Below are 12769 nucleotides of genomic sequence, written 5' to 3'. Positions count from 1 at the left end.
ACAAAATTCTGAAGCCTTTCCAATATTAGAAACTTTGAATGATATCGGGGAGTATCAAACCATTCCGTAGCAACTATAATGTAGGTTAATTCAGTTTTCTTGTACATGCAGTAAATATCCCCATATCTGTTGTTGTTGCACTCGCTTTCAGAAGGAGAACTACATTTTTTACAGAAAGGTCACTTAAAAGTAGCTTTATCTTTCTGCTAACTGCAAAGACATGATGTGCAGGCATGTAATCTTGAGATTAGGGAAGGCAGCACTACAGGGAACCACAGACATAAGAACGGGGCAAATAAGGAGGGACTGTCCTCTAGACCAGACTTAGCTGATGCTTTGATAAACATCACATATCTGGGAGAAGCCGGTGGGGTGTCTGCAAAGGCAAGTCTCACATTTTTTGAGTTCTTTGAGGGAACTCTGTTGCTGTGTGTGTCCCAAACCTCAGTTAATACAGATTTTGAAAAAATTGTTTGCAATTAAAGGCACTGTGAGATGAGAGGGAAGGTAATTACAAGGTAAGGAATTAGTTAAAAGATAGGGAAAAGTGAGCAGAAGTAACCAGCCTTCAGAAAGGAGAGGGATCACCAGGCTGTGCAAGGATCTGTTCCACGTTCAATATACTGGGAAACAAATGGGAGAACCGTATGGTGTCAAAGTGTTTTGATGATACCGAGGACCAACCATGATGGGCTGCAAACAGACATTGAGATTAAATGACTCGTGTGACAAGATATACAAAGCAGGGAAAGTGGCGGTATGTGAGAGGGTGGAGAAAATGCTCTCATCTTTAAACATAGAGCTCTGAGCTGACTCTTTAAATCTTTGTTAAACACCGGTTGAGTGCAACAGAAGTGGAAGGAGGAAATTCAGCGTCAGGATGGAGATGAGTGTACCACTCTGACTCTTGTAGGTGGTTTTGGTGCCCTTATTCATGAAAGGATGTGGGCAACTGGAAAAGCCCAGAGAAGGCTGATGGGATAGTCAGAGATCTGGTGTGACGTCTGTATGAGCAATGACTAAAGAGGAGGACTCATCAGCCTGGAAAAACACCCGGGAGGATATGATAGAATTATATTAAATAATACCAATTGTTTATGCCAGTATAATTGTTTTATTTATTTATTTTCCCCTTTGTTAACAGGTGCCCAAGTTCTGATCAAGATCTCAAAGTCTGGTCTCAGTCTGCCAATAACTTTTGGCCCTGAGTGACGGCAATGCAGAGTGGAATGGATCACAAGCAAAAAGCTGGTATGTCTCTAAGTGTTTTAAGGTTCAGTGCCTACTTTAAAAACCCATTAGCTGAAATACTGTCTATACTTCTACGCAGCAGAATATCAATGTATCAGTCTCAGAGCAGCTGCAGAAGAAAGTACTTAATATTGAATTTCCATGCCTTTAAATATGAATTATAGTGATGTACTGTTGTGGCTTTGTGTTTTACAATACAACTCTAAAAATACTACATAAACACTTTAAGATAGTTTCCTTATGATCCTAATGTGTGTCTTGGTGAACGGTGTACATTATAGAGATATATTGTAGCTGTATTGAAGGTACGTTACACACACAAAAAAAATCCTCGTTAAAACAGATGATATATTAATTATACATGTATGTTCTTTTTGAAAACTGAAATTGCTCTTAAAGCACCTATCAAAAAAGTGCAAGTAACAAACCCTGTTTTGCTTATGTGTTTCATCCTCCTTATTTTTGGAAAAAAAATCCAAATGGTATAGGGGTTCAAGCTGTAATGCTGGTTTTATTTTCTTGAGGCTTTCAAATAACTAAATGTTGCAAATCAAATTTTGGTGTGCTGTGTAAGGAGCTCTGCATTCTTTCTCCCTCTATAGCTTTTGCATCTCAAGTTTACTCTTGCATGTCAGAATAGCTTCTTCAGAGAGTATATAGAAGAACAGGCTTTCATGGAGATCTGAGGAGTAGATGAAGTATTTTGGAGGTTGTGATAATTTGAAAATATGTCTTGGGGGCTATAAAGAACCTTTTTTGGATATGAGGTAACGCTGGTAAACAATGGTTCGCAGAACTGCTGAAAATATTGAGTCCATTCAATCTGCAGGAGAATCCTTTGAAATCCAATAAATGTATGGTAAGGGTTACTGTAAAAGTGGGGTGAGAACGGGCCAGATTTCCTCCCAGGTAACCGCTTTGTTCCCAGTCAGGCAGCATCTGAAATAAAACCAGAGCCTTCATAAGCCACCACCAGTTCCTGACTCACTGTGTCTCTCCACGTAACTGATTCAGTCCTGTGTCACGTGTGTTCAGCTCCGTGGTTTCTCCTTGTTCAAACCACTTCCTTGATCCATCCTACCCTGAGATCATTATTCCTTGCTCTGATGAACTGTAAATCAACAGATTCTTGATTCCTTTTATTTCCGATTGCAGTTTCTTGTGTCATCCTACAGCACTGTAAATGCTGCTGGTTTCTCTCTAGATATCTCAGGCCATCTCACCACCTCTGTGCCTCAGACACTCCTCTCTGTAATGTTACTGCCCAAATCCTTCTTTCTCCCATTTCCTGCTGCAATCTGGTTTAGCCTTTGAGGTTTTTGCACTTTGAGCTGTGACACAAGGTTTGACTCATGTACTCCCAGCCCCTCTTTCCCATATGTCTTTTAGGTTCTTCTCCAAACTCTTCTATTTTGTCTATAGGACCACTTACCACCTTCTTGTCTTCTAGATAGGACATTAAAAAAAAATAGGTAAGTTTGCTTAGAACATTTCCTCTGAATTTATATTTCAAGCTGCGTTTAGTTTTTAATGGGTGTGAAAAGCTGTGCTGATGGCTGAAGGCCTGGCCTGTTTCCTAGGTAAGCTCTGACCAAGTTTTATTGCGGAACGATGTGAACATTTATAAGATTTTTATCAACAGTAGAAAGGTCAGAGAAGACCTGCTGTAAACTGAGCCAGAACAGAAAGAAGCGCATACAACTACTGACCGCATGGTTTTGCTGTCACCTTATTTCACTTAATCTCTGGAAAACGAAGTTTTCAGGCGTCTGCAGTTCCATACTCAATCACTATATGAGTGTACATGTGTGGGATAGATTAATTAGCCGATTGTTGCTTGGGCGACTGCTGGGGGCCGTGAGCGATGGCATCGCTCTGGGCTGGGAGGGAAGGGAGGAAAGAGCTTGTTGCACTAAGTACTTTGCCTCCTGTTTGTAGCTCAGGCCGTCGCATCTTGCCAGACACACAGGCTCCTCCGAGCACTTTCACAATCATCTCTTGTCTCTTCAATTACCACTTCCTCCTCCCCCTGCCTCTCTCTTCCGTTTGACCTTCTGGTAATTCCTCCGGCGCTAGTTTAGAACGGTGCAGCGGGCTATACTAACCCCTCCAATTAAAGATATAAGTATGTGGCACATTAGAAGTTACCTAACAAGCCCCTGAAGCCCCCGCAAACGAGAGCCCGCAGTCTCATTGATCTCACTTTGAATCCTAAATTTTTGTAGCTGCAGTTAACTGTCTGTCACAGCAGTTTCAGGTTTTTGGAACTTTGCTGTCGCTTGGCTTTTTTACTTTGTACTGTCAGCCAGGACTAGTAGGCTTGTACTTCCAGATTCAGACTGATTTCCCAGCTTCGCATATTACACTCAGGGTTTATTTTTAATTCAAAAAGACCACGTGATGTAATGATTGGCAATCAAAGAATACGCAATTATCACTCTTGCAAACTTTCCTGTGCCTCGGTAATTAAACTAACAAATTAGTTAAAGGCTCCAATGCGGAAGAAGAGTGGTAGACTGTGGTCAAGACACACATTTACGGATTTTCCCTTAAGCTGCTTTTCTTGAGGAAGCTTTGATAAGGACCATATGATATCAATTATCATTAACTCTGTGTGGTTTCTCTGCGTTTGGAGCTCTCAGACATTAGTAGACAGGAGCCCTGTGTTAAGTCTTTAATGTATAACTGGTATTTATGCTGCATAGCCTATTCTCATTTTGATTTGTCAGCTGACATTTGAAAGGGAAGATTTGAGACAATTTATATGTGCAGACTGTGGCCTGTTGTGCTGAGTGACACTTCCTCCCTGATCTGATCTGACAGAGAGCTATTCGAACAGCAGCAACAACATATTTTAAACACCAGATTCAAACCCAAACATTTTAATTATACCTTGTGTTCAGTTACTGCCTGAAAAACTGAAGGATGCATTTTGTTGAGGTGTCACTGCCTGAGCTTGACAACAAAGTCGGCATGATTTAATAAACTGATTTAAATCTTCTCTTTAGAGAGCGCACACTCGTATAAAGTCCTTAAACATCAAAGTGTCTCTTGGCTTGAGCTCTGTTGTACAGTCCGTCAGCGTGAGCCTTCCTTCACAGGCAGCAGAAGGAATTCAGCAAACACGGAGATGTGATTCATTCTTAAGATCTTCAAATATGTGCATGAGTCACTGATAAGTACATGTAAGTTGTGCTGACCAGATTTAGAGAGCAGCAACCAGCACTGGAAGTTACAGGATGTAGCTGGGAACAGATGAGGGAGCCTGAAAACTCTTATAATTGAGGAAGTACGTATGAAAACTCACAGCAGCCTGGAGAGTTCATTTCACTGGGAAAAAAAATCCTACATAATTCCTTTTACGAGAATTTACCAACAAGTTTAGGCCTGATATTTCTTAATTCTGCTACTTTTTTAGTTTGGGATTCTCAAAAAAATCCAACCCTGAAATATCTTTATTCTTTAACTTTTTGAAAGTTGAAAGCCTGCATGCAATGGGCAATATTGGCTCATATGTTGGCTGAGCTTTATGCCCGTATCTGAGCTGGGAGGAGCGAGGGGCTAGAGCTTGGATGTGGATGAGCAGGAGACAGAAACATCTTAAGAAATTATATTTTCATTATATTTTGAGGGTTTTTTTAATTTTTTTGTTAGCACCAAGTAGAGCCAGACCATCAAAGCCGAGAGAAGCTTGAAGATTTTCTCTTCACCTTCTGTTTTTATGGCAGAGCCCACAGGTTGCTGCTTTTTTGTATGTAAAAACACCACCATTTCAGGGACAAGGAAGAGGGCATTACACTTGGACACATGCAGTGTTCTTCAGTGAAACAGCATTGGCAGTTTTGAGGGACTTGAAATAACACTTGTACAGATTACCTTAATCAATTTGACTGGCAGCTACATGAGGTTATCACCTTTTGCTACTGGTCTTTCTGACTTTGTGCGTGATTTCGAGGCATTGATGCTGCTGCGCCTGGTGTCATGTTCTACTTAGGGCTTGTCTTCTGTTCATCTAAAGCTTGCATAGTCTGGGGTGGGTTTTTTTTAAAGCATGCAGTAGTACAGGTGGTGTTTTCAACTGTCATAACATAAAACTTGAATATGTTTTGCCGCTACTGAGTATGCACAAACCAGCCTGTTAAGCAGCCAAATTCCTGCTCGATGTCGGCGCTCAGCGGGGCTCCACCTGCACAGCAGGCCTGGACTTGACCTTGGGATTTTTCACACTGATTCATTGGAAGGTTTTTTGGCTGGGATGGTGTAATTGGCAAATCTGATGCTGTTCAATCACCTCTAACCACCTACTCTTGTAGCTATATATAAGCAAACATCTTCAAGGACAGCACACCAGGGATGCAGTTTCCGATGGCTGTCAAGAAGAATGAAGTGGGTTCCAATTTTTCTCAACGTTTCAGGACTTCTGGGTTACTGGTTGCTACAGCCAAGAAATATCAGTTCAACAGCTTTTAAAAATACCATCACCTTTTTGCTAGACATCATTTAAAATAGCAGCGCTGCCTTCAAGTTTCTTATTTTTCCTCATTTTCAGTCTTTCTTTTCCCCAGCCATCTCTTATGAAGACCTCAGTGTTCAACTTGGGAGTTTGCATTTTAACTTTTGATGTCTAATAGTTCTTGCTTAGTTGCTTAGAAACCTTAATCCTATACTCCTAATTTGAGGGTTTTTTTCAACCAAAGCTAGTGGGAGCATTGACAGTTACAGATTTACCTTTTCTTACCAGATTTTCCACACCGCATTAAACAGAAATGTGGGAATCGGAATCCTCTATTTCTTCTGTGAAACTGATATCTGCCATGTCTTCTGACCCAGGCAAGGTACAAGCCTGCAACACACAGTATAAACTTCACAGATCACAAACAACAAAGCATAGGGTTTTTACCTGAATTATTGCTAATTTAAAACTTCAGACTATCTGTATTAAATTTAACATCCTGGCACATAAAGTCTCTTCCCCGGAGGTCTCTTCAGCCATAGGGCCCATTCCTAGAAGTTAGAGCCTGAGCATGTTGCTGTCTAAATAGATAAGCCAGGCTTTTGGTAAAACCTCTTGCAGGTAGTGATGCCACCAGATCCAAGAGTGAGTGGCAGCTGAGCAGTAAAAGACATGGAAAGAAGTGGAAGGAGAAGAGAGACTTTCACCAGCCACTTGCAAACTGTTCCATCATACAAGGACAGTGACAGGAGAGATGAACCTTTCCATCAGCAAACTGAAAACAGGGAGTTTGGAATGCATGCCCATGTTAAACAGAGGCTGGCCCCTGTCTTAACCACAGTCCTGGCTTAGCCAAACCTAGCTAAGAAAAGCTTGCGGTGCTCAAGACATGCAATTTCTGAGCGTGGTTAGTGTTGTAGTGAGAGCCACCAGGGAAACAAAAATGTAAATACATCACAACAGCAGAAATGCTGTCTTTTGATTGAGTAGTTTTGCTATTGTCAAGGATTTGAATTAATGGAAATAAATCAGTCTTTCCATTTTAATAGCAGATTAAGGCCAGGGAAAAAAAAGTTCTTGTGTCAATTTCACACTGCTACTGCGATTGTTTAATGAAGCTAGGAATTAATTATATTTACTGAGGTACATCTTGACCATTCATTGGGCTTTTTGGTATTGCTGCATTTTATTAATCTTCCTTAGCAAAATATGCTGGAATTACATTTGCTTACCCTTTGTCTAGGCTTTTACCAGAGCCGTCTCCAAACTAAATATTATGCATGCACTGTAAAGCCTTCAAAGGAATACTCTTAATCTGCTGGGTTTATGCAATGAAAATTGAATAGGTTACTGAAACTAATAGTGATCCCATCACCTCTGCTCCTTAAGCTAAAATCTATTGGGATATATCCTGTAATGCCCTTGCTCAATTTCCAGGTTCTTATGAAACAATACTTAAAAGGATGGGGGAGCTGGCTTTAAAAATCCTGTTAGTAAACTGGATTAGCATCCTGACAGTGTGTGGGCCCCAAAACAGGCACTGGAAAGCTAAAAATAAGGTGCTGGTTTAAAAACCCTTGTAGAGGAAGCATTCCCTAAAACTTCTCTTCCAATAACTTGCACGGACCGTATTTCATGAAGTCATGACATACAGCTTGCACTCCAGAAGCTAGAAAAGAAATAGTTAAATGCAGCTTTGTCTTTTTGAAAGAAATTATGAAAACCAAACAAACAATAACACAACTGTGAGGATTGATTAATTGATTAGTAATGTGATCACCATCTGAATACCTAGGCAAAAAGCATCCAGTAGAGGGAGTGACCAAATTAAAAATCCCATCTAAACTGCCTCTGAATATGTTGTTGGTAAATGTTTTTATTCCTCAAGTGCGTGTGCCCTGGGAAGCAGGGAGCTATTTCAAACAGGATTATGTTTACAGAGCCTCACGTGTGGGGTGACAGTCACACTCACATGTGTGAGCCAATGCAATTCCAATAGTGACATTTAAATATGTGAACAGGATTCAGAGGTTTTCCTTTCCACAGTTCATGCACTGCAGCGGCTGTCACTGGAGTTTACTGCTCCACTTTGCAATATTCAGTATGTCACAGGCATGCACGACACTAATCGCACTGCCTTTCCATTCTAAAGAAATCCCCAAATCCCAGCTTTAAACCTCAAAACCCTCACTGAGCTGAAGTCCAAATAAGAGTCATGTTTATTTCTCATAGAAAAATATTCTGATTAGTCAAAAGGATTGAACACTGGTAACAACATCTTTGAGGTACCTGTGTGTTTTCCTAATGAGGCTAATCTATCCTCTTCCAAAGCCATCTTTATTAGCCTTCCACATTAACCCAGCTATATGCACCTAAAACCAACTCTCTTCTTCCAAAGCAGCTCAGATAACTAGTCCAGACCAGGATGATGAGGAAACATAAAAAACCCTTTCTCAGTGAACACAGTAAATGCATGTTCTTTCCATCTCGTCCCGGTTTTTTTGTTTCATTTTTGTTTTGTGTGTGTGAAGGCTTTTTATGTACAGCATGAGCACTCTGAACTGGGATCTTTGTGTTGCGAGGCATCAGACAGTTTCAGAAGCCTCTCCACAGATGCTCACCAAACAGGTCAGAGCAGAATCGAAACCTGTCGTAATATAAAAAAATACCATATATTCTATCTAAAAATGTGATTAGAAGAGCAGTGCTTGGGGATGCTGGGGAAATGCTGCACTTGACAAAAAGAATTGGGGGCAGTGGGGGGAAAGGAGAGAGAACTCCACCTAGAAAAGAACTTCAAGCATTCGGTTTAAATACAGTTTTCGATAGACAAGTATCTTTTAAAATGATCCCTTACCTTTGTACCTTTTTGCAGCTTTCAAATGTAGGGTTTTTTTCTTTTTGTACCCAAGCTGAACTGTGTGTAAAGTAGTAGTCCCATTTCAGGTGAATTTTTAAGTTCTATAAACTTCATAATTGTAGCACGCAAACACATTTTCCCAAAGACAAACAATATAATATCCTCTGGGGAAAACAAGAGGTCTCCAAGTTTAGAAAACAGGCTGGAGTGATCATTAGTGAAGTACAATTTGATGGCAGGAAGTCGGCTTGGATCCCGTCTATGTATCCCAGACATTTTATGGTCTGGATACAGAAAGCTCATATGGTGAATGTTGGGGTTTTTAACAGCCATATTTTGGGCCCATAAAATAACCAACTACAACAGTTAATTTTCACCCACACACCCAAATTGCTGGTTGGTATCACAATTTCAGTCCCCTGACACCCCTTACACAAACATACACTATTCACCACCAAAAAAAGTAAAACCAGGAGGGCAGTCTTTGGGGATTGCAATGGAAGTTAAAAAAACACACACGCCATACACACAAAAACGAGCAGCAGATGACTGATTATACCTTCCAGTGAGTCGCAGAAGGAAACAGTTTATACAATGTGCTGCCTCACAGCTCTTCCATCTCTCCATCACCTCCCTGCCCTTCTCTTTTCTTCCCTGGTCTCTCTCATCCTCCTTTCACAAGGTGTTGCAGCCCAGAACCAGCACCTTCCAAGAGTACCAGCAACTTTAAAACTGGGCTTATCTCTTTCCAAATCGGCTCCACGTGTTCGAGTCGGAAATAAACCAAATAGATTGCTACTGTGGTGGTTTGGATTATGAGAAAAAGTAAGCAGGCAGAGCTAGGTTATCATCTACTCATCCTAATGAGTACTTCACCCTACTTAAAATACTGCTACGCCACAGAACGAAGCAGCAGTGATCAGAAAACGAGCAGTGTGACCAAGCTAAGTTGTCAAACATATTAAACCTTGTTGGTCATTCCATTCAGTAGAAATGAAAAATAAAAAAAAAAAAAAAAAAAAAAAAAGGAATAAACACTTATTAAGATAGAGATGTACGTTGATCTAGGATCCTCCTGTTAGGAAGATGTGGGTGATTAGGGATGCCTGGAGGATGTCATCTTTTTAGGGAGAGAGGTGTTTCAGTAATTTTTTCTAGCTACTCAATAACTCAAGCTGGGTTGAAATTAAAATGGAAGTTTTTGGGGGTCCATAGGTCCTTCTGAGATGCTGGGCTAAGCATCAAGAGCAGGATGCTGGCTTGGCAGGTTCTAAAACAATGAAAATGGGCAACAGATCTGAATGGTGCAGATCTATAGACCAGTCCTGCATGTGCAGAATGAATTATGTAGATGATTTAAGAGGCCCTTTCTCTTCACTTCTTAGGTCCTGATAGCTTTCTATGGGAAAATTATCTCAAGCGCAGAAAGAGTTCAAAAAATTCTGAGGAAAGACTAGCTGTGAAATTGAAAGATGACTGAGAGACTCTAGCCAGCCATGTCACCTTTCTGTCTGCCTCATCAAACCAACATTGGCTAAAACATGCTATATACCATAACACATCTCTTCTCCTTTTACCATGTGTTCAGACTGGACATCTTCTTACAGCCAGCTAAGCCAGAGCGAAGGCTCAGCACACAGCTTGTAAATGCAATTTGTTTGAGTCTGTATGCGAGACACCATGTCTTTCCTGAACTTACATCCCAGGAACTTCTTTCTTTAAATTGTTTCCGTAGCATCATTTCATAGTTCCTCATAAAAAAGAAGACAGCTTCCTTATGGCCTTCCTGAGCAGAGAACGTGTGAGAGAAGCTGTAATCCCTCTTGACCTTTCCTTGCCAGGAGATGTTTTATGCTTTTGAGGGACTCAAATCACATTTCCCAGCTGGAACTTGTCCATACTGCACACTTAGTGTTGAGAACTGGTCTCTCCTGGCGCCTTGTCCTGCTGGGGTCCCCAGCTTCACCTCACACACTGTTTTTTTGCAAGACTTCAGCCTAGTTTCCAACTGCTTAGTTCTTTCACTGGCTTGGTTTGTATCTGTCCAGAGTCTTCCAGCCTCAAAGTCTCCAACCCGTGCCTGGACTAAGCCCTAAGATCACAACCCAGTGTGGGATGCCCTGCAGTAGCTCTTGACAGCATCCTGACCTTAGAGGCTCTCTTACTAAATATATATATATATACGTGACAGGTACTATTGCACTGGTGAGCCAGGAACAGGAGGGGATTTACAGCTTCCTTAGCGTCAGCTGTTTGATTTATTTTTTATATGCAGGTAATTTGGCCAACAAAAGCTGCTGCTCGAGAACGTTTGAGAAGCACGATCTCAGATCGATGTGCCTTGCGAGGCCGGCTCAGCAGACAACTTTCACTGGTACTATTTTAAAACTCTTTAGTAGAGTTTGTGCTATTCCATGTAGCATGTCAAAGATAAATTATGTACATTTCCCAGACTGCAACGTTTTCAGATACCGGTGGTTTTAAGAGAAGGGTTATGGCCAACCTGAGTTCAAACAGAAGATGGTGTAGCATGTGCACGTCTTGAGACATGACAGCTTTGTAGGGTACAATAAATGTCTGACTTCACAGATTCGTGGTAATTCAAACTGTAAATCCATTATTCTAGCACGCTGGGGTGAAAAAGTAGCTGTACACCCCACTCACCAAGATTACGGCACTATGCAAAGTATTATTTATATACAGTCTTGCGTAGATCCCTTTGGGGTCTGAAATCCATGTCTAAAAGATAGAAGAGCTGAAATGTTGTTTGACATGCAGTGCTCTCTATTTTGAAATAAGATATATATAGCAAATTTCAGCTTTAAATATGTAACAATGGCAACACCGCTCTTGAACTAACTGTGGAAAACAGAGAACTTCTGCCATTTGTCACTCAGCTTGAACCAATACTTTTACGTTTTGGAGTCTTGGTTTGGGGAAAGCTTTTTCTGGCTTTAATTTTCAAAGATTTTATTTTATTTCTGATCAAAGCGATACGAAATGAGGCACAATGAACTTAGCCAATATAGCACCACCAGAACTCATTTCCAGATAACTCGTTTTCGTTTTCTGTAAATCAAATTACAATGGTTAGCCTTATTGTGTGGTTTGCATGATTGCAAGAGAATTTAAAAGCAAACTTCGACACTCAGCAAATTCATGGCAATCCAATGACAAACGTACTGAGCTAAAAGCAGCCAGAGAATGTTGAACATGGGAGCCTGCAGTCTAACAGAGCGCAGCTGGCAGCCTTAGTTTAATGATTCATCTTAATAATTACCATGGAAAATTAAAAGATTTAATCCGCCTATAAAAGCCGCCTTCCCAGCATTTGATGTTCTCTTCTAAGGCAATATCAATTAATACAACGGAGTGAAATCTGAACTGCAGTGGAGAACCACTAAAATACAGGCGTGGGTCAGGGAGTACCACCATGCGTTAGGAAAGCTTTGGAGGTGTTGATATCATTTGAAGTTGTTGTTTTAAGAATTATTCCTCAGATGCATGATGTGGAGCACTAACGTAAATTTAAATCTAAACTTGAACTCCTCCATCATAAACTCTCTGCAAGTTATCTTACGTGCTAGAGTAGTGTCAGCTGGCAAAAGTGGAATATGTACTTGCATCAGCACAACCAAAAAGAATTTAGGTTAAACCTTTGGCTACTGCTTCTGTTCTGAGGCCCACAAAATGGTGTATACAAATGTCTGCCTGCAAATTCAGTGTTCCCAAGTGGAAAAGAGACGTTTTTCCACAGGCAATATTTTGGGTTGTCTTGCCTACCGGTTCCAAAATTCCTATCGAAAACTATTCTAAAACCTGGTATTTGGATTAAAACAAAGCTTTTAACCTTGCAGTGGTTTTAAAAGGCAATGCTATGTGTAATTCACAAAGTAAATGGGACATAGTCTCAGATATTCATTTTAGTGAGGTTTCCTTCTCATAACAAACACTCTGCACATGTATTGAGTCCATCAGGTTGGCTCTTGCTGGAGAAGTGTTTTCAGCTATTTTAAACAACCATATTTTACACTTTCATAGGCTGGATTTGTAGCATAAGAAGAATGCTAACTGCCACTTTTAAGGTTTAGATTGGATATTAGGAACAATTTCTTCCTGGAAAAGGCTGTCTGGCATTGGAACAGGCTGCCCAGGGCAGTGGTGGAGTCACCATCCCTGGAGGGTTGGACAGACGGACATGAGGT

The 12769-nt window shown here is 40.8% G+C and overlaps 1 long non-coding RNA gene across 1 annotated transcript in view; it reads left to right on the top strand.

Moving 5' to 3' along the window:
* LOC135579821 (uncharacterized) overlaps window positions 1–11313 on the top strand; it is a 49495-nt gene extending 38182 nt beyond the window's left edge. Inside the window, exons 3-4 of the long non-coding RNA XR_010473588.1 lie at window positions 1145–1251; window positions 10840–11313. This is a non-coding gene — a long non-coding RNA (uncharacterized LOC135579821). The remainder of the gene's footprint in view (window positions 1–1144; window positions 1252–10839) is intronic.
* The last annotated feature ends 1456 nt before the right edge of the window (window positions 11314–12769 follow it).

The sequence above is a fragment of the Columba livia genome, chromosome 6 (genome assembly GCF_036013475.1).
Source record: "Columba livia isolate bColLiv1 breed racing homer chromosome 6, bColLiv1.pat.W.v2, whole genome shotgun sequence".
In the NCBI taxonomy this organism is placed as follows: Eukaryota; Metazoa; Chordata; class Aves; order Columbiformes; family Columbidae; genus Columba; species Columba livia.
The sequence above is the reverse complement of the archived record's forward strand: the minus strand, read 5'-3'. Positions and strand labels throughout refer to the sequence as shown.